At 34.9% G+C, this 20000-nt stretch overlaps 1 protein-coding gene across 4 annotated transcripts in view; it reads left to right on the top strand.

The window, feature by feature from the left end:
• The window catches only part of LOC113066668 (plexin-B2-like), a 77853-nt gene that overhangs the window by 10211 nt on the left and 47642 nt on the right, over positions 1-20000 (top strand). For 3 of the 4 annotated variants that reach the window (XM_026238616.1, XM_026238613.1, XM_026238614.1), the window contains exon 2: positions 13407-13479. The exons of the other annotated variant lie outside the window; for it this stretch is intronic. The gene's annotated coding sequence lies outside the window, so the exon portion shown is untranslated. The remainder of the gene's footprint in view (positions 1-13406; positions 13480-20000) is intronic. 4 annotated transcript variants of the gene reach the window in all.

The raw sequence follows: 20000 nt of genomic DNA, 5'->3' as shown, positions 1-20000 counted from the left end.
CATATTGGGGTTTCACTTTGGAAAGCTTCAAAAGTCTCTATTTACAATGTGATTTTGCATTGAGCAGTGAAGCCAATCCCAGACAGATCTGTTGATTTCTCGAACACCTCTGAAGTGAGCCAGAATTCACTCATCTCCTGCACACTTGTGATTCCTCTTCATTGATTATAATGGGACACTGAGAGATTGTGATAGTGAAGTCACCGACAGCTTTTTAGTGATTATATTGAGGTGCTATTGCACACTTTCTAGGCTACCTAATTAATTCAAAATTGAAATGAGAGTTTAGCTTTTCATGCTGCTAACAGGACCAATGGCCAATTTTTTCTTTTCTTTTTGGTATTCAGCAGAAACTGGATGGGCTGCATACTAATTAATAAAAAAGAGATATGAAGGCTAATTAAGTTTTTCAGGTGAAAATAGTAATAAAAATAAAACTAATTTCCTGTAAAGGTTTTAAAGATAAAGTATCAAAAATAGGCAGTTCTTTTATTTAAACAAATGTTTATAACATTGAAATTATATATAATAGATAGAAAATTATTTAAATGTAAATAAATTACAAGATATATATACACACACATACATGTTATACACACTCAAGTTAATGCATTAATTAATGCATTAAATTTAGTACATTATAAACAAACCATATATTTATTTAATTTATAATTTTAAAATTATAATATTAACAATTTAATAATATTAATAAATTGCATTATGTGTGTGCACTTGTGTGTTAATTATAACATTAAATATTAATAATATAAAAAAGTTATATAAAAATATTATTATTAAGAAATTCAGAGCTTTTAAAAAGCCAATTCATTTATTTATAGAATTATAATTCATTATATATATATATATATATATATATATATATATATATATATATATATATATATATATATATATATATATATACTTATTTAAACATCTAATGCTAAATATATTTACATTTAAACTTAATTAAAACAATTTATTTATTTATTTATAGTTTAATGATAATATTATAATAATGATTATCTCTGTATTTTTTCAGTTCATTTAGGATAAACTGAGTTAATTCTGTTTATCTAGTGCATTAAAGTCAGCAAACTGAACTTTATTGTAATGTCTCGCCAAAAACGCGTAAGTCTCTATCCATATGCATACAGTACAAAAGTCTTAAATGATTAGTTATTGTCTCACTCATCTATAGAATATGCTTCCTAAATTCTGTCTGAAAAAGCCTCTTGATTCTAAAGGGGTGTAAATGCTCAATGTTTTCGGTGCATTACAGTATATGACATTATAATTGGGATAAACCCTAAACTGCTCCCAGCATGCAGCAGGCTGGCCTCATGTTTTGTGCTCACAGGAAGTGATGGCGTTCTCGATAGCGCCCTCACTGCAGCTTCTCATCTCTTGTTTGTGCTCTGCAGGCATGGAGGGGCAGCTATAAGTTGCTTGTCTTGCGTTATCTCTCGCGACGGAGGCCCACAGGCGTCTCTGACAGGAAATTGATGCAGCGCTCCTCCAGAGACGGGAAAGGATGAGTTCAGCTCCCTGTTGAAGTAGAGCTGTCGTCTGCGCTGTCAGAAACACACTCTCACGCTTCTGCAGAGAAAATGAGAGTTCAGATGTTAGACAGGGTGATTGAGCACGAGCTGAATCTGAATAGGGAGCCGTGAATGTTGCCCGCTAACGTGTGTGTTTCTCACGGTGGGTGCTGAAGATGCGTCCAGGTTGGTGGCGAGAGCTTCGTACACCAGGCAGGTCTGCGATCGGATTGCTCCGGTGGAAAAATGGTGGTGTTATCAGGAGTAGAGGAGCAGATAGCAGAAGCACTCAGTCGTTTTATGGAGACTTCGGGGTCCGGATGGAGAGTTTTGCTGGTTAGGGGTCAGAGACCTTTGCAGAGCTGATCTTCTAAACATTTCGGTCACTTTCAAATGATTTCCTGCTGTACTGGCTTGATTGTACACCTCACATCTCTCAGGGAACTCTAAACCAGGAATTAGTTCAGGCTTTAAACCTCAAGATAAAAGATTTGGAGTGTAACGTGCCTTAATGTTTGCACTAAATGATGTCTCTAGAGCAGTTTGAAAGAAAAGATGATTGCATATGTGAAAAAAATCCTAAATATTATGCTGCAGGTTGGCTTTCCTTTCAGGTAAAGATATAAGTTATGTAATTATATGCAAAACAAAATTGTTTTCATATTTAATGCCATGTTAAATACAAAATAAATAATAATTACAATAATAATTTAATTAACTTCTACTACTACTACTACTTATTGTACTCATATTAATAATTATTGTAAAATATTAATTACTATATATATATATATATATATATATATATATATATATATATATATATATATATATATATATATATATATATATGTGTGTGTGTGTGTGTTGTATGTGTTGTGTGTGTGTGTGTGTGTGTGTGTGTGTGTATATATATATATATATATATATATATATATATATATATATATATATATATATATATATATAACACACGCACACACACTTAATTTTTATTTATTTATTTACTTTTTACTGTAATAAAATACAAATCATAATTTTTTTTAATGGTTTTAGTTTTAGTTAACCATATTATATACTGTAATGTCAACCAAATAGTTCAAACACCTGACATTTTCTTTGGAAAACATATCTATTTAAAATATCTAGTTATTAATAAATGTAATTATTAATTAAACATAGAGTTTGCTATTGCAGCATTTAAAATCAAATAATCCAGTCAAGGCTGTGCGTTGAGTAATTTTACAGTTACTCTATGGCTTGGTAGAAACACTATCATGCTTTAGTTCTATACCAGGAAACTCAATTCATTTACTCACTTTCTGCTGTTTTACAAGGATTGATGTACTAAAATGTACTTTTTTTTCCATATACTAGAAAATGATGGACATTTGAGCTTCAAAATGACAGAAGGACATCAAGACAGTATCATACGTGTCAACTATGACTCCATATTTTAAATGAATCAATAAAGATGTTCTTTAATTCGAGTGGTAACCTCTAACCCCTGATAGACGTATATGAGAAGATTGCATTGCGTCTGTAGCTTCGTTTCAAATGCATGGAAAGTAAATGAGTCACCTAATGGAAAAGAACGATAATAAAGCTCACCGCAGGAGAGATGCTGGTCTGGAGAAATGCTCTGAATGACAGAAGCGCTTCCGCTGATAATCTGTGTTCCTTCTGAGGTTAAAGAGTCTGTACGAGTGTTCAGGACTGGGAGCGAAAAAAAACACAAGTGTACTGATGTCTGGGAAAGAGTGTTCAGAGATTTTAGAGGATATACAAGTGTGTATTTATTATCATTCAGGAAAAGCTCAGAGATCGTTGGAATAGTCCTCAGTCGTTATTGGTATCATCTACTTTATGATTACCGTAATCACAATCTTCATATGAGCGATCAAAGGGATTTTCGTCTACGCACTCCTGCTAATAAATCCCAACAGGAAAAGAAGTCATATTTGGCCTGAGTTTGTGGGTCAAATTAAATGTTATTCGATAAAAAGGTTGTATACTGCAAAATAATGACAGGATAAAATGTTTCTCGGTTGATTTGTCGTCACAAGCTGCACACAAAAATATGCAACGTGACCATAGTAGTTCATTTCACAGACAAATGACTCTTATGAACTGGTTCGTGACTCAAAAACATACATTTTTTTGCATTTTTTGTACAAGTTGAGCATTTTTTCATACAGTTTATAAGCAAAATAACCATTATGAGTATAATAAATTAGAATTGAATCAAACTGTAATCGATATGAAAACATGTGAATCTAAATAATCAGAAAATAGTTATCAAAACCGAGCCTACTATCAACTTTGTCAAGCCTACTCACAGATTCATGCAGCAAGCTCCTACATGTTAACATACAGTTTAAATGAATATTATTATGTGGAATGGGTCTACAGCAAAGTGTCTTGAGTGATTCTCTGTATGTTTTTCACATACAGGTGAAACATTGTTGAAAACTTGCAGCCTGTCTCTTCTGCGGAGTCGCCGGCTTTCAGTCAGCTCCTTAGCATGATAACATAGATTTCATTTTTAAACAGCATTTATATATATATATATATATATATACATATACACACACACATATGCTATGCACATATGTATATGTATGTATGTATGTTTCTAGAAATTGATTCTGAATAATTCAGATTGCTTTCATTTATTTATTTCAAAATGTTTTGTGTTATGTTGTCCATTGTTGATAGTTTTCATACTGAAGCTGTGAAAGGAACATTTTTAAGAGCTCAACACAACAGCTTTTATGATGCAGAAGCCACTTTAGTTTTTGATTCTGAATATATTATTCAGGTGTTTTGTTATTTATTTCAGAAATCCTTGAGATATACAATATTCAGTTTGTGCTGGTCTGACTTAATCAAAATAGTGTTTTAAATTACTTTCTGTTTTACTTTGTGTTTGTATAGACCATAACGCACAAAAGTGCATTAATGGGAAAATTAAAGAAAGTTCTTTAAAAAAGTAGCTTCGGAGCGGGTTCGCAAATCATTTAAGTCAGTTTGGGGATCGCAAATCATTTGAATCATTTCAGGAGTTCGGAGCGGGATCGCGAATCATTTGAGTCAGTTCGGGATTTCGGAGCGGGTTCTCGAATCATTTGAGTCAGTTTGGGGATCGCGAATCATTTGAATCATTTCGGGAGCTCGGAGCGGGTTCGCGAATCATTTGAGTCAGTTTGGGGATCGCGAATCATTTGAGTCAGTTCGGGATTTCGGAGCGGGTTCGCGAATCATTTGAGTCAGTTTGAGGATCGCGAATCATTTGAATCATTTCGGGAGTTCGGAGCGGGATCGCGAATCATTTGAATCATTTTGGGATTTCGGAGCGGGTTCGCGAATCATTTGAGTCAGTTTGAGGATCGCGAATCATTTGAATCATTTCGGGAGTTCGGAGCGGGATCGCGAATCATTTGAGTCAGTTTGGGGATCGCGAATCATTTGAATCATTTCGGGATTTCGGAGCGGGTTCGCGAATCATTTGAGTCAGTTTGGGAGTTCGGAGCCTGAATCATTTGAGTCAGTTCGGGAGTTCGGAGCCTGAATCATTTGAGTCAGTTCGGGAGTTCGGAGCGGGTTCGCATGTACAGTATGTGTGTATGTATGTATGTATGTATGTATGTTTCTAGAAATTGATTCTGAATAATTCAGATTGCTTTCATTTATTTATTTCAAAATGTTTTGTGTTATGTTGTCCATTTTTGATAGTTTTCATACTTAATCTGTGAAAGGAACAGATTACACAGGGCTCACTCAACACAACAGCTTTTATGATGCAGAAGCCACTTTAGTTTTTTATTATTCAGGTGTTTTATTTATTTCAGAAATCATTGTGATATACAATATTAAATTTGTGCTAGTCTGACTTAATCAAAATAGTGTTTTAAAATTACTTTCTGTTTTACTTTGTGTTTGTATAGACCATAACTCATAAAAGTGCATTAATGGGAACAATAAAGAAAGTTCGTTAAAAAAGTAACTAAAAAGTTACTTTTAACAGTAATGCATTACTTTTTGGTGTACGTAATCAACAAAGTAATTGAGTTACTGTTTGAATTTAGTAACTAGTAACTGTAACTACTTACTAGTTCTTAGTAACTAGCACAACACTGCAATTGAGATATTACAGAGAGGTTCAGATATTTAAGCACAACACTGCGTCTATCCAAATCTAAATCCGCTGGTGAAATCATGTGGATTTATTCAGCAGAACGTGTTTTGCATCCACACACATGACAGCAGATTAGTGGGCGGCAGAACGACAGGAAGTGCATGAGCTCCCCTCCTCCGCATCGCGTGATTGGACGGGAACCTTTCTGTTTGTATTTTAATGCTTAACCTTGATAAAACTATGATTACCTAAAGCATGTGTAATAATGGATTAATAAAAAGCCAATGTGGGGATAGGAATATTATGTTAGTGGCAATAAAGACATTAATGATGATTATGAAAATGACTGTACAAAGACAAACTGACTGTTTACTTTTTTTTTTTTTTTTACTCTTCACACAAAAATGACAATTTGCCAAATGTTTTTTTTCAATTTGCCATGCAAGATGTAGATGAGTTTGTTTCTTCATCAGAACAGATTTGGAGAAATGTAGCATTACATCACTTGCTCTCCAATAGATGCTCTGCAGTGAATGGGTGCCGTCAGAATGAGAGTCCAAACAGCTGATAAAAACTTCACAGTAATCCACATCACTCCAGTCCATCAGTTAATGTATTGTGAAGTGAAAACTGTGTGTTTGCAAGAAAAAAATCTATAATTAAGAGGTTTTAACTAAACTGTTGCTTCCTGCTTAAGTTGGAGTCAATAAACCACAATGCTTCCTCCAGTAAAAAAAATCTCCTGTTGCCCTCTCACATCAAAATTGTCTAAAACAATTTCACACTGTTTTCAGTTGTAAATGGAGGTTGATGTGCGCATGTTTCTCTCCTGATTCAAATGAGACAACTTTCTCACTGAAGAAAGAGGACTAGTTCAAATGCCTTAATCATGGGTTTGTTTCTTAGAAACATGCAGCTTTTTGCTTCACGAAACATTAACTGATGGACTGGAGTAATGTGGATTACTGTGATGATTTTATCAGCTGTTTGGACTCTCATTCTGACGGCACCCATTCACCACAAAGGATCCACTAGTGAGCAAATCTGTTCTGATGAAGAAACAATCTCATCTACATCTTAGATGTCTTGAGGGTCAGAACATTTTCATCAGATTTTACAAAGAAATTAGTTTGCCATTATAATCTTAAATTTAATATTTTTTTTTCCTTATTGAATGTACATCTAAATAAGTAACATTTGGGAAGTAAAATGGGTTCTTAATGCCATTTCTTGTTGACTTGCATTCTATTTTGGGTTGTTTATTGAATTATTAGCTTGCATAGTGTGTTTTTGCAAACTTATTTATTTTCATTTCAATTCAAGTGTCTTTTTTGCATTTGACCCAGTTTCATATGCAAAGCACCCCCCCCCCCCCCCCCCCCAGGTGTACTGAAATGAACGAACACCCAGATATTCTCATCCTGGGCACAGATTGTATTAATACACGAGTGTCTCTGTGGAATATGGCTCTTTGTTTCGTGTTGGTGTGCTTTAGAGCTGTGAGATGATCAAAGCTCGTTCATGCTCCTCTGTTTGCCTCTGAACCCCAGAGCTCGCCACTGATTCGCCAGCTATAGAAACGTCTGGAAAAACTCTGAAACACAGCTAGCATTTAAACTTTCATAACGACGGACGACACAATCTCTGCTTTAATTTTTTCAAATAAAAAGCTTCCTGCAATACACACAGCGTTCGGTTAGATCAGCCTCCCGACTGTCTGCAAACACTCTTTCCCGACTCCTTCCCGACTTGTTTTAATGAGTGTTCCTCATTATTTTCGAGATTACCGCCCTCCAAATCCCCCTCCATCCTCATTCGCCATTGTTTTACATGGAGAAATAAACCACTCCCACCTCCAGATGTTGGCATTTCACTCACTGTGAGATGAGGGTTTAAAATCTGCGGCTGTCAGCCCCTTCAGAACGCTTCATAAGCATCTTTGAGACAAAACTGCACTAAGCCGCCTGACTGCTTTTCTTCAGCACTTTCACGTGGACCGCACAAGTGTTGTGCTCGTGAACGCAGTTCTATTTTCACAGTAATCACAGTTTATTTCTTTTTTCAAAGGCTGGGGAAATAACTTGTTCTTGATGTCGTAGTGTTTGGACTACGAGTCACTTGACTTTTAAAAGTAGTGTATTGTAGTAATCATATTCATTATAATGTTACTTTTACATTAGAATTCTGAGATTCACGCTGTTTTATTATTTGGGTTGTCATAATTTGAAATATTAACTGATGTTTATGAATACACTTGAATATTAGGCAGCCTACAGTATATGGGGTTTTCAGTGGCCAATATTCACAATTATTATTGTTGTGTAATTATGTATATATGTATTTTAAGTCTGTGTTAAATTATTATTTGTTTGTATTATTATTTTATGCATTTTTTGAGCATGTTTTTGTGCAACATTCAATCAAAATATATTTAGAAAGAATTATGCAGTTTTTTTTTGTAAATGTTGTGCTAAATATACATATATATATATATATATATATATATATATATATATATATATATATATATATATATATATATATATATATATATAAACACAACAATTGCAGTTTATCTAAATGCAAAAAAATTACAATTTATCTAAATGCTAAAACGTTTTTATTTCCTAATTTTTTACATTTCAGTAGGTTGTATAAAATAAGTTTAATAAAATGGAAATGCAACATTAACTTTTTTCAAAAAGTAAAGTGTTGCGTTTTAATTTTCTTAATAAATGATGTGCAATAAAACATTTTGTTCAACATTTGCTCAAAAAAAACAAAAAACGTTTAAATTCAAATTTTCTGTCATTCTGCTCTGCTCTCATAAAAAACAATAATAATGACGAGACATTTACACTTGTATTGTTCAATAAATAAATACAAAAGTAGCATGGAAAGGTAAGATGGTTTTAAATGGTGTAAATTCAAAACACAATTCTTACCTGTAGTTTCCAAAAAGAAATCTGATTTCCAGTATGACGTCTTCTCCTCTTCCCGTCTCGGGCTGCCAGTCGTGGGTCGCAGCCAGGAATCTTTAGCGAAAAGTAAACAGGAAAAACTGGTGCGTTCCTGAGGGAGCCTGCATCTCTATGCAGATCTCTCTGATTTCCATATGCTAAAACTGCAACTAAACATCTAGAAATCAGGCCCTGCATACCATGCGTTTCTGCGTGCATGAATTTTGAATGGCAGCTCGACTACAGCGGTTTCTCACGAGAGGATTCCCGTCCCCGATGCCACGCTGAAAAAATCTTTGAGAGAACTTCCACGACTTTGAGTAGAGTCCCTTGGCGTTTGCCATTGTATCGCAGGCTTTATAATGACATTCAGAGAAGTTATAAACATGCATTTTATCTTTGAGGAAGCACAGCAGGAGAGAGAGATTGAACACGGGGGTCTCGGATGCCCTAAAAACTCTGAACACTTTTAATGTGTTTGTCATGGGCTCGGAAAACGCAGAAACAGGTGTTTTTAGAAGTTTTATTCTGGAGAGGGTTTAATGTTAATGAGATAAGACCTCTGAGCACCGGATCACAGAGGATGCTTCTTATCTGGTTTGCAGTGGTGCTTTTGTGAGCAATACATAAATAATAACGGTAAAATGATTTGCCTTCACCCTTGGTGCTTTCAGTTTCTGCAGCTCTGGAGGCTGTCGACATGTTTGACAACTGAATGCATTGTCACCTGCCCTTCCTTCAAATCTCAAATCTGTCTGCTTCTGCTTTTTATTCCCTGAGGGCCTTTTCAAATTAGAGCGATTGCTGCTGAATGCCTTTTTTAAGAAAAGGTTTAGGTTTTTGAGTTTTTAGAAAACATATTTTGGATTAAGGCAAAGGTTTGTTCGATTTATTCTTACAAAAAATTTTTTATTATTTATTTATTTTGCATAAAATATGCATTTTCTTTAGCAAATTTTATGTAAATTGTTTGTGCAACATTTACCCTAAAGAATAATAATAATAATAATAATTTATATTGTACAGTGTATAAATTCTGTAGTATTTCACACAGCATTTGCACCAAAAAAAATAATAATAATAATTTTATACAACATTTTTTTGAATATACTGTATATGTACATGTAAGATTTTTTTATGCAACAATTACTATTTTACTAAGACATTTACTTAAATAGAATTCAGAATTTCAGTAAAAATTCAGAATTATTCATAATTTCATAATTTCAGCATGTTATTTGAAAAAAGGAAGCACATTTATTTTTTTACTATGACATTTTTCTGTTTGTAAAATGATTGTTACTTTTTTTTTTTTTTTTGTAAGGTTTTTAGTAAAAATATTTTAGATAAAACTTTTAGCAATTAAATGGAATAAAAGAAAAACGCAACATTTACTTTTTGCAAAATGCAATTATAGTTTTTGTTTTCTTTGTAAATGTGCAAAAACTGCATTTCAACATGAACTTAGTTAATTAATTTACACATTTATGCAACGGTAACTCTAAAAACTTTACTAAAATTTACAAAAACATGTAAAAAAAATTACTAAAGTCTTGAAATCTGAGCACAATTTTTATTTATTTCATAATTCTTTTGATTCCAGCAGTTATATGAAATAAAAAGAAAACTCAACATGTATTTATTTTTAAATGTTGATATGCATTTCAAAATAACTTAATTTCATTAATTAATTTCATTAATAATCTGTCTCCAATTGATTTCTTTATTTATTTTTGATTCCCTGAGGGCTCTTTGACATGACAGCGTTTACTGCTGAGCACTTTGTTTGTCTGGTGTGAAAAGTTACAGCAAATATATCTTGAATTAAATGTACTTTTCTTACCCTTAAGGTAGCATTTGTTTCTTAAATCGAAGCATAAACCTCACTCAATTGTGTTAGATTGATGTTTAACCCAAGCATAAACAAGACTCAATGTCTTGAAATCCTTATATTGCATGCTAAAGGCGTCAAAAAATAGAGTTGAATCATTGTATCTTTTATTATACACTAGATCACTCTTGAAGAACTGCTTCAGTGTTGAATCAAGCACTTAGAGCCAGACTGGTTGAGGGGAAACCAGATCTTTTAACCCCATTACACTGCTGTATGTAGGGCAGAAGATTTATAGCTTACGATCGATCACGGCACAATCAGTGCCAGCCAGTTTTCATCCCCATAATTAGAAACTGTGCGGCAGGACATGCCAGTTTAAGTTTGTTTGGTCATGTCTGGACACTGTGCTCGGTTCAGATACTGAAAAGATCAGTCTGACACACAACAAACCTTCCTGTTGGGCTTTTACTCACTGCAGAATCTCCTGAAGAGCTCTTAATCTGCATCTGATGATCCGGACTGAACATTACCCATGATTCATTGCTAAATCTGTTAATGTTCAGGGTCAAGGTTTCGCTAGTTGTCTTCGTCTGGTTTGCTACTGACACTGTAACTATAACAGTACATACTTAATTTAATCATAATATTTAAAATATGAAATCATAATATATAATTACTACTACTACATAACGTGAATTAATAAAAGGAGGTCCTATAATATAATAATATGCAAGAACACAATAACGTGCACAATCAATTTTAATATATAATTCTACAGATTTTTTTTAATAATTATAAAATAATGTTTGTGTGTGTATAAACAATATATATTATTTTGCTAGCAACAGTAGTTAAGGTTTCATTGTAATATTAATGTGTATTACTAGTAGAATTGAATCTATAATTAATTGTATATTTATAATTATATATTAACAGTTATGATTTATTTTATATTATATAATATTATAAATAATTATTTTCTTATTCTTAAGTAAGAAAAATGTGTCTGTGTGTGTGTGTATATATATATATATATATATATATATATAAACATTACGATAAATAATATTCTATTGTAATATTTGTGTATTACTAGTAGAATTGAATGTGATTGTATATTTATAAATCTATATTAACAATTAATTATATGTTATTATTGTATATTATTATATCTTTCAAATAGCACAAGAACATATATTATCATTCATATATTATTATTATAACATGATTCTAGAGATAGTATATAATTAATTATAAATTATAAAATTATTTTTGTACTTATTATGCAACAATTATACAATTATGTTTATATATTTATATGTATTATTACATGTATTTATAAACAATATGTAATATTTGGCTAGAGACATTTTTATTTATTTGGAATATTACTGTATTACTAATATAATTTTATATATTATATAATCAATTATATGTTCAATAATTATAATTATATATTAATATTTTATTTATTAAATAATTTATAGAAGTTTTATAGTCAATTATATATGTATGTTGTTATATAACTTACATACATATACATATTATTATATATTGTAATATGCTTAATCGAGATCTTTCAGAGCTCCTTGACAGACTCTTCTAGAATATCAGAGGCAGATGCTGATCCAATGAATGAGGCACTAATGTCTCAGGTGCAACACACGTGTTAATTGTGCACGTCGAATCAGCCGTATTTATTAAAGTCTACTGTCTGGAGCGTCTTATTCTCTGGGATGAGCTTCGAACTGGAGGTTCACGTTCAGAGGTTGTGTGCACTGGTCACGGCTGATATTTATAAAGGCTTCTTAAGTACGCTGGCCTCCTCCGTGCCCTGAAATCCATATTCATCAGGATATGAAAGGTTATAACTTGTCCTACATCAGCACTTCTGCTCGCCGCTTAATTAGATCTTATATTTCATCTGAGCTTTGAGCTAAAACTTTTCGCTCATGCTGATTACAGGCCGACAAAGTTGTAGCTCAAACGCAGTGTGATGCTAGCGGCTCAACGCCGTGACGCTCGCTGGAACCGCACACATCTAGCAAAGCGTTTGAGCTTAGATTTGCCTCTGATGGAGGTTGTGTTCGCCTCTGGTTGCACCAATATGACTAATTAGGCTTAGGTGTGAATAATTAAAGGGGTGTAGCGTGACCAGCAGTAGTAACAAGTACATTTAGCGAAGAGCAATTAGTGGATTTAGCATCTGCAAAAGAACATTTATCCTTCTTAGCATTTTGCTGCTGTTTGTTGTTGTAAGGAAGGAGATCTTTGGCTGTGTTTCAAACCCTAGTGAGCTACACAGACAACTGCCTCCTAAGACAACATACTAACTGAAACGCTGTTATGAGTGTTGTACACCGAGAGCAACAGGTTTGTCGTGGAAATAGAATGGGGAAGGCGTGAAATGATTAAACGGTAATTTTAATGTTTCTCACACAAGAATTATCCATCCATCCATCATTTAAAAATAATTATTAAGCTATATAAATTAATTGCAGGTTTCACTCACCCTCTGTGTGTGTTTAGTACAGAGGAAATCTCCCAGTGCATAGGTCTGTTGTTTTAACATTTGTGTGTGATTTCCAGAGAACTCCCTCGCAGCTCTTTTGGGGGTGGAGATCCTCATCCGGGTGTTTCTCTGATGCTAATGCTAAAGCCCCTCCGGAGAAAGCTGGTCTACCAGCTCCCCACAGCACATTAAAATTTCAAAGCCTCACCCGCCCCTCACTGCCAGCCTCTAACTTATTTACGCCTCTGAAATCCCCTAATATGGGTACTTACATTGATTCTCTCCCTAACCGGGCTTCATTACGGATTAAACAGGTCTATAGAAGAGAGAATGACGACTTGAATGAAAGAGAAGATTACAGGAGCCATGTGATTTATCTGAATTTGTTACACACACCTCATTCTCTCTCTCTCTGTTTCAGAGTCGTGGAGGTTGAACAGACAGACACCTCACTCTTATGTCAAGCATCAATTAAAGCAATTTTTGCCTTGAAAGTAAGTGTCTTCGAGCTCTGTTTATTAACATCTCCACGGCAGCTAGTAGATTTTATATATATTAGTTATTTTTTTATTTATTTTATTTATTAAATGTAAAATAAAATGTTAACAGTGAATATAAAAAATTATGTAACATGTATTATTAATGATTTTTTTTTTCCTAATTTACAAAAAAAAATCTGATGTTTCATGTAAATATATGTGTGTGTATATATGTATATTTATAAAAGATATATAGAACATTATTTTATGTGATTATAGACTTTGTGATTTGTATAAAATTCTATACAAAAATGTAATTGTTAATTTAGGTTTTTGCTCTAAAAATATATCAAAATTTATCAAATCATGAAGGGGTGTGGTGTATTGGGAGGGGAGCGTGCAATCTGTAGTCGAGTGCAGTGGCTGATGCGCACAAAACGTACAATCACTTTACTATGCGTGCTGTTTGCTGTTTACTTTCACTTTCGAAATTGATTCAGCAAGGAGGGGAAGGGTGGCACAGTAACTCGTTTGCAAATGCCCCCCTTGGCATTAGTAGGTGTGACATCAATCCCGTTGTCTGAGCGATGCCCCCTGTCTGCCACATGATGCATCATCCTTCAAAACTTCAGGAGGTTCTCACTGGAACCAAACCCAAATTATTCCCTGCTGCAGAACAAAACTGTCTTGTACTTAATTGACGGCGGTGGGGAAAATGTGTTTGAATATTTATCGGTCACGTTTAAAACAAGCATTAGCATAGAGCTTCATTTAGCATTAGCAAGGAGTCTCATGGGATCAGTGTCAGAGGAAACTCTGTTTCTTCAACTATGAGCACTTGTGTCCCTGTGGACTTTGAAAAAGTAAACTCTCTTAAAACACATTTTTCACACCTTCATTCTGACAATGTTAAACAGTTGAGATGCATGCATCATGGGAGAATTCCCTCATTTTGTGACTTATACAAATACATTACACATATATTATATAGTATTACAATAACCTAACCTTGAGGTCATGAATGCATGAATTAATGTCCCTGCATTTGACATTTAGAGCATAGGTCATAATTTAGATATATTTTTAACATGGAAAATTTGGATTTGCAAATGCTAGAAACATGGTTTTCAAAGGAAAGATTGCTATGATTATGAATTATAGATAGAGCAGCCATCAAGGGTTAGGTGTAGGGTTGGTGTAAGGCCATAGAATATACAGTTTGTACAGTATAAAAACCATTACACCTATGGAATGAACCCACTTTTCACAAAAACAAGCGCGTGTGTGTGTGTGTGTGTGTGCGTGTGCGTGTGTTTCTACTGAGTTTAGCAGTAGGAAATTACTAGTCAACTATGCATTCCTTTAGTTTGATATGTATCATCAAGCTGTGAAGAAATATAGAGCTAAGTATCATCCATAATATTGAAAGCTAACACCATGTTTACTGATGATATCTTTCAAGGGTAACATGTAAAGCGTGAAAAACAGCTGTCCTAGTACTGAGCCTTGTGGTACTCCACACTGTACTTGTGCTCGATATGATACATCTTTATTCACTGCTATGAATTTATGATGTTAGATAAGTAAGATTTGAACCATGCCAATGCTATTCCACTAATCCCAACATAATTTTGTAGTCTATGCAAAAGAATGCTGTGGTCGATAGTGTCAAGCGCAGATCCGGTAGCAATAATGGAGAAATACAACCACGATCGTATAATAAGAACAGGTATTTCTCTGATAAGAGCAGTCTCAGTATAATAATACAATCAAAATCCTGTGGAAGTCCTCACAGATACCATTTCTCTGTAAGAAGGAACACATAGGTGAGAGGATGATGCCTTTTCAAATATTTTTGACAGAAAAGTGACATTTGATATTGGTCTATAATTAACTCATTCTCTAGGATCAAGCTGTATTTTTTAAAATAAGAAACCCAATAACCCCCAGTTTGAAAGATATTGGGGTATATCCTTATGGCAGTGATGAATTAATGATAGTCAGAAGAGGATCTAACTTCTGGAAGCACCTCTTTTACTTTCTTAAAATGGAATAGTGTCTAACATACATTTTGTTGGTTTGAGGATTTGACAATTTTATACAGTCTTTCCACTCCTATAACAGAGAATGAGTAGAATTTTTCCTCATAGGATACAGAAGATACAGTAGCATTTGTAAAGGATTTTCCTTTTTCAACGTGAACAGTAGTACTTATTTACCAAAGAATGAAAGCTAGGTACTTTTTTGTTGTTTTATTCTATTTAAATCTTTTCACCCCTGTGACACAAGTGTCCGAAGTTGAAGAAACACCTAGACATGTGTTTGTCCTCTCCGTCAGTCAGACGTCTCCTCATGACTCAAGAGGAGCAGAGAAATTGGCTTCACTCAGCAGAGCAAGACACAGATAGCACAATTCGACTCCATCTAGAACTCCATGTAGGGATTGAATCATCAGTTTCCATTTGGACCTTTTTCGCCAAATTGAAAATGCATGTTTATGCAGCATGGCCTCAGATGTGGCACTCACCCTGAAGCTTAGTGTGTGATGGTTTTGGAAGTGGGCTGGGGACAGACTTGGAGTTTGGATGAGACGTCCAATGCCACAGGTGCTAATCACGGCCAAGTTTGTGTGCTTTAATTATCAGCAGAAGGCCACGGAGATAAATACTCAGGAACGAGAGTGAGTGACCAGTGGCCAGTCTGAGCATCAAGAGCCAGCGAGAGAGATTTTAACAGTACCATGTGGGCTAAAGCCTGGCTTTGATGTTGCCCAAACCCATCTGAGCCCTACAGCATTTCCTTCTAGGCTAGATATGACAGGATAGCATGAATGTGTGTGTGATCATATCTGTGTTTCTGTTTAGTCATGTGGGAAATTCAAACACAATAAGGAGAGTTCTCAGGTACATCTTACACGGCTTTAGTTTCTGAAATTTCATTTGTGAAAGTCATTTGAAATCCGTCTTCTATCACATCCTTAAGACTTTTCTTCCTTTGAAGGAAATATATCATGAAAGATAGGATTTTGTAGCTGTTTTTGAGTTGAAAGAGCAGTGAAACACCTCCGCAGTTCACCACTTGTTAACCCCCATCATAAATGTGTGGTTGGTCAGATTAGCCGAGTTTCGCTAACCAAAAACATCCATTTCTATAGAATGAAGCACAACTCACACTGAAGTCACTTTATCACTTGAATCTGATTTCATTCAGAAATCCTCAATGAAGTCACAACTTCATTTAGCCAATCATATAATGGTTCATTACATGTCCCTAAAGATACAGTAGCATTTTTAAAGGAATTTACTTTTTCAATTACTTGTATTTTATAAAAAAAAAAAAAACATTTATTGAGATAATATATATAATATATATATATATATATATACAGATGCATCTCAGTAAATTAGAATGTTGTGGTTTGTGAAACGCGTGTATTAAATAAATTTAATGCACAGTATCTGAAGTAGTTTAAGTCTTTAGTTCTTTTGAGATGATTTTGTCTCACATTTAACAAAAACCCACCAATTCAAGATCTCAACAAATTAGAATATGGTGACATCGCAGTCAGCTAATCAACTCAAAACACCTGCAAAGGTTACCTGAGCATTCAAAATGGTCTCTCAGTATGATTCACTAGGCTACACAATCATGGGGAAGACTGCTGGTCTGACAGTTGTCCAGAAGACAATCATTGACACACTTCACAAGGAGGGTAAGCCACAAACATTCATTGCTAAAGAAGCTGGCTGTTCACAGAGTGCTGTATCTGAGCATGTTAACAGAAAGTTGAGTGGAAGGAAAAAGTGTGGAAGAAAAAGATGCACAACCAACCGAGAGAACCGCAATCTTGTGAGGATTGTCAAGCAAAATGTATTCATGAATTTGAGTGAACTTCACAAGGAATAGACTGAGGCTGGGGTCAAGGCATCAAGAGCCACCACACACAGACGTTCACGTGTCAAGGAATTTGCTGAACCAAGTGTCTCACCTGGGCTAAGGAGAAGAACTGGACTGTTGCCCAATGGTCCAAAGTCCTCTTTTCAGATGAGATCAAGTTTTGTATTTGTAACCCATTTGGAAACCAAGGTCTGGAGAGAGGGTGGAGAAGTCCATGGCCCAAGTTGTTTGAAGTGTCAAGTGTATTGTCAAGAGGAAAATGAGAAACAATGCAGATGAGCTGAAGGCCACTGTCACAGACACCTGGGCTTCCAGACCACCTCAGCAGTGCTACCATGCCACCTCCATGCCACGCCGAAATGAAGCAGTAATTAAAGCAAAAGGAGCCTCTACCAAGTGTTCAGTAAATGTGCATACTTTCCAGTAGGCCAATTATTTTTTTATTGGTCTTATGAAGTATTCTAATTTGTTGAGAGAGTGAATTGGTGGGTTTTTGTTAAATGTGAGCCAAAATCATTTGAGTTGAATTAATGAAATTAACTTTTCCACAACATTCTAATTTATTGAGATACACCTATATGTGTGTGTTTGTATATATATATATATATATATATATATATATATATATATATATATATATATATATATATATTAGGGCTTTAAGATGTTCTAAAAAAACTGTCTTTGAGTAGGTCATTGTCAGTGAATGATTAATTCATTCACTCCATTTGTTAAAAATGCTGATTCATTCAGGAACACAATCTTAAATTATTATATACTGAATTGTTTAAAGGGATCATGTACTGCATTATTTATTATTTTAGAATGTTCTCTGAGGTTCACTTATAATGTTATTGTGATTTCTACATAAAACACATGATTTATAAGTAGTAGGCTATTTTATATCCTGTTTTTAAGCCTCTCTGCAGAACATTCTGTTTTTATAGGCGGGGTATATATCAAATGGTCTGAAAAACACAATGCAATAGTGGTAAAAGCAATTTTACTCACATTTATGTGTTTCAAGATTACTGTTATATCTACTCTAGTCAGACTCAGCACTGCATCCTCGTTCACTCTCTGTCTCTCTGGAAAGCCTGCATACTGTCTTATTTAAAAATGAATCTGTAGCAAAGTAAAGCAAACAAACAAACAAACAGTGTTTCACTGATGCGATCCGGAGCTCTTTGCTAATTTTAGCCCATGTTTACACCGGACTCAAGCGTCACAACACGACTATAGACAGCAGAATCCATTAAAATCACAATTCTGTCTACAGTGGATTGACACAACAAATCCCAGACAGTAAACTTTACATTTGGTGGTTCTTTGCCTCCATGTCATGCATTATTTTATTTTTTTTAATGCATACATGCCAGCCAATCAGAATTGATTATTCAGACTGACCATGGTATAAATATATTTAAATTATATTTGAAAAAATAATATTTGAAAGAAAACAGTTTGCCAAGGTAATCAGAAGCAACTAAATACTAAGTGTGCACTGTTAACGACTTAATTTATTATAATGAGAAATCTATCTAACGAGAATTAAAAATCTAATAACAAATAATTATCTTGTTTTTACAGTTATGCATGGTTAATTTCATTCTCGAATCTGTAATGTAAATAGAATCCTAGCTTGTTTTGACATATGATAACATTATTCTCGTGAAACTGAGATGGTATTTTATTTTTCGTGCAAGAAAGTAAGAGTTTGAGAGCTGGAGTTAAAATCAGATCACGAAAGTGTCTGACAAGATTTATTCTTGGCAAATCAGGAACATCTGGTGTAAAACATCAGCCATTTAAAAGCGTTATTGAATGCTGAATCGCCTGCTTTCTGAATGGAGGATGGCCCACACTAGCCTCGTTCCTGACCCCGCCCCCCGGCCGGCTGCTGTGATTGACAGCTCCCTGATCATCTCCCTGATTCCAGAACCTAATTATCCGACACGTCTGCATGTCAGTCGCTGCTATCACACACGAGATCAACAGAGAGATGGACAGAGAGAGGGATAACTAATGCGATATGAGTCCCACCAGCACCAAAGCAGGAGAGAAATATAATTAAGGATCAGATGTCAGTCTGTTTGGATGCATGGCACTGGTTTCTTACAGAAGAGCTATTTTTAGATCCATTGACCACAGGAGGACACGCGGGGTCAGGTGTGACCGGTAGCCACTGTCCTCATGACACCTGCGCTGGACCCAACCAGGTGTGTGAGAGATAAATGCGTGCGAGAATTGCTGGCCTGTGCAAAAACACAGCGAGTATCACCTTAGCATGAGAGGAGAGCGTGCAGCGCTATTTCTGACCTCTTTGTGTAGAGGCTTTTTTTTTGGAGTATGTGCTCTCTGGCCGGAGACTTTCAGAAGTGCTGAAGGGACAGAAAGGAGGCCGGACGGCGGGTGAGTGGACTGGCGGGTGTCTCCGCTCATTTACAGCGGTGACATTTGGTGGAGAAGGATGTGGTGAAAGCGCAGACGTGTGTATGTTGATCTTAAGGAAAGGTCAGGCCGGTCTCCACGGAGCTAATCAGCCGCCGCTCTCGGTGCACCGACTCTCTCCGAACTGAGACGTGTGTCCCGGCCGCTCGTGAGCGCGACTCTTCATTTGCATGCATTTGTAAACGTGT

Source organism: Carassius auratus, chromosome 50 (genome assembly GCF_003368295.1).
Source record: "Carassius auratus strain Wakin chromosome 50, ASM336829v1, whole genome shotgun sequence".
NCBI lineage: Eukaryota > Metazoa > Chordata > Actinopteri > Cypriniformes > Cyprinidae > Carassius > Carassius auratus.
The sequence above is the reverse complement of the archived record's forward strand: the minus strand, read 5'-3'. Positions and strand labels throughout refer to the sequence as shown.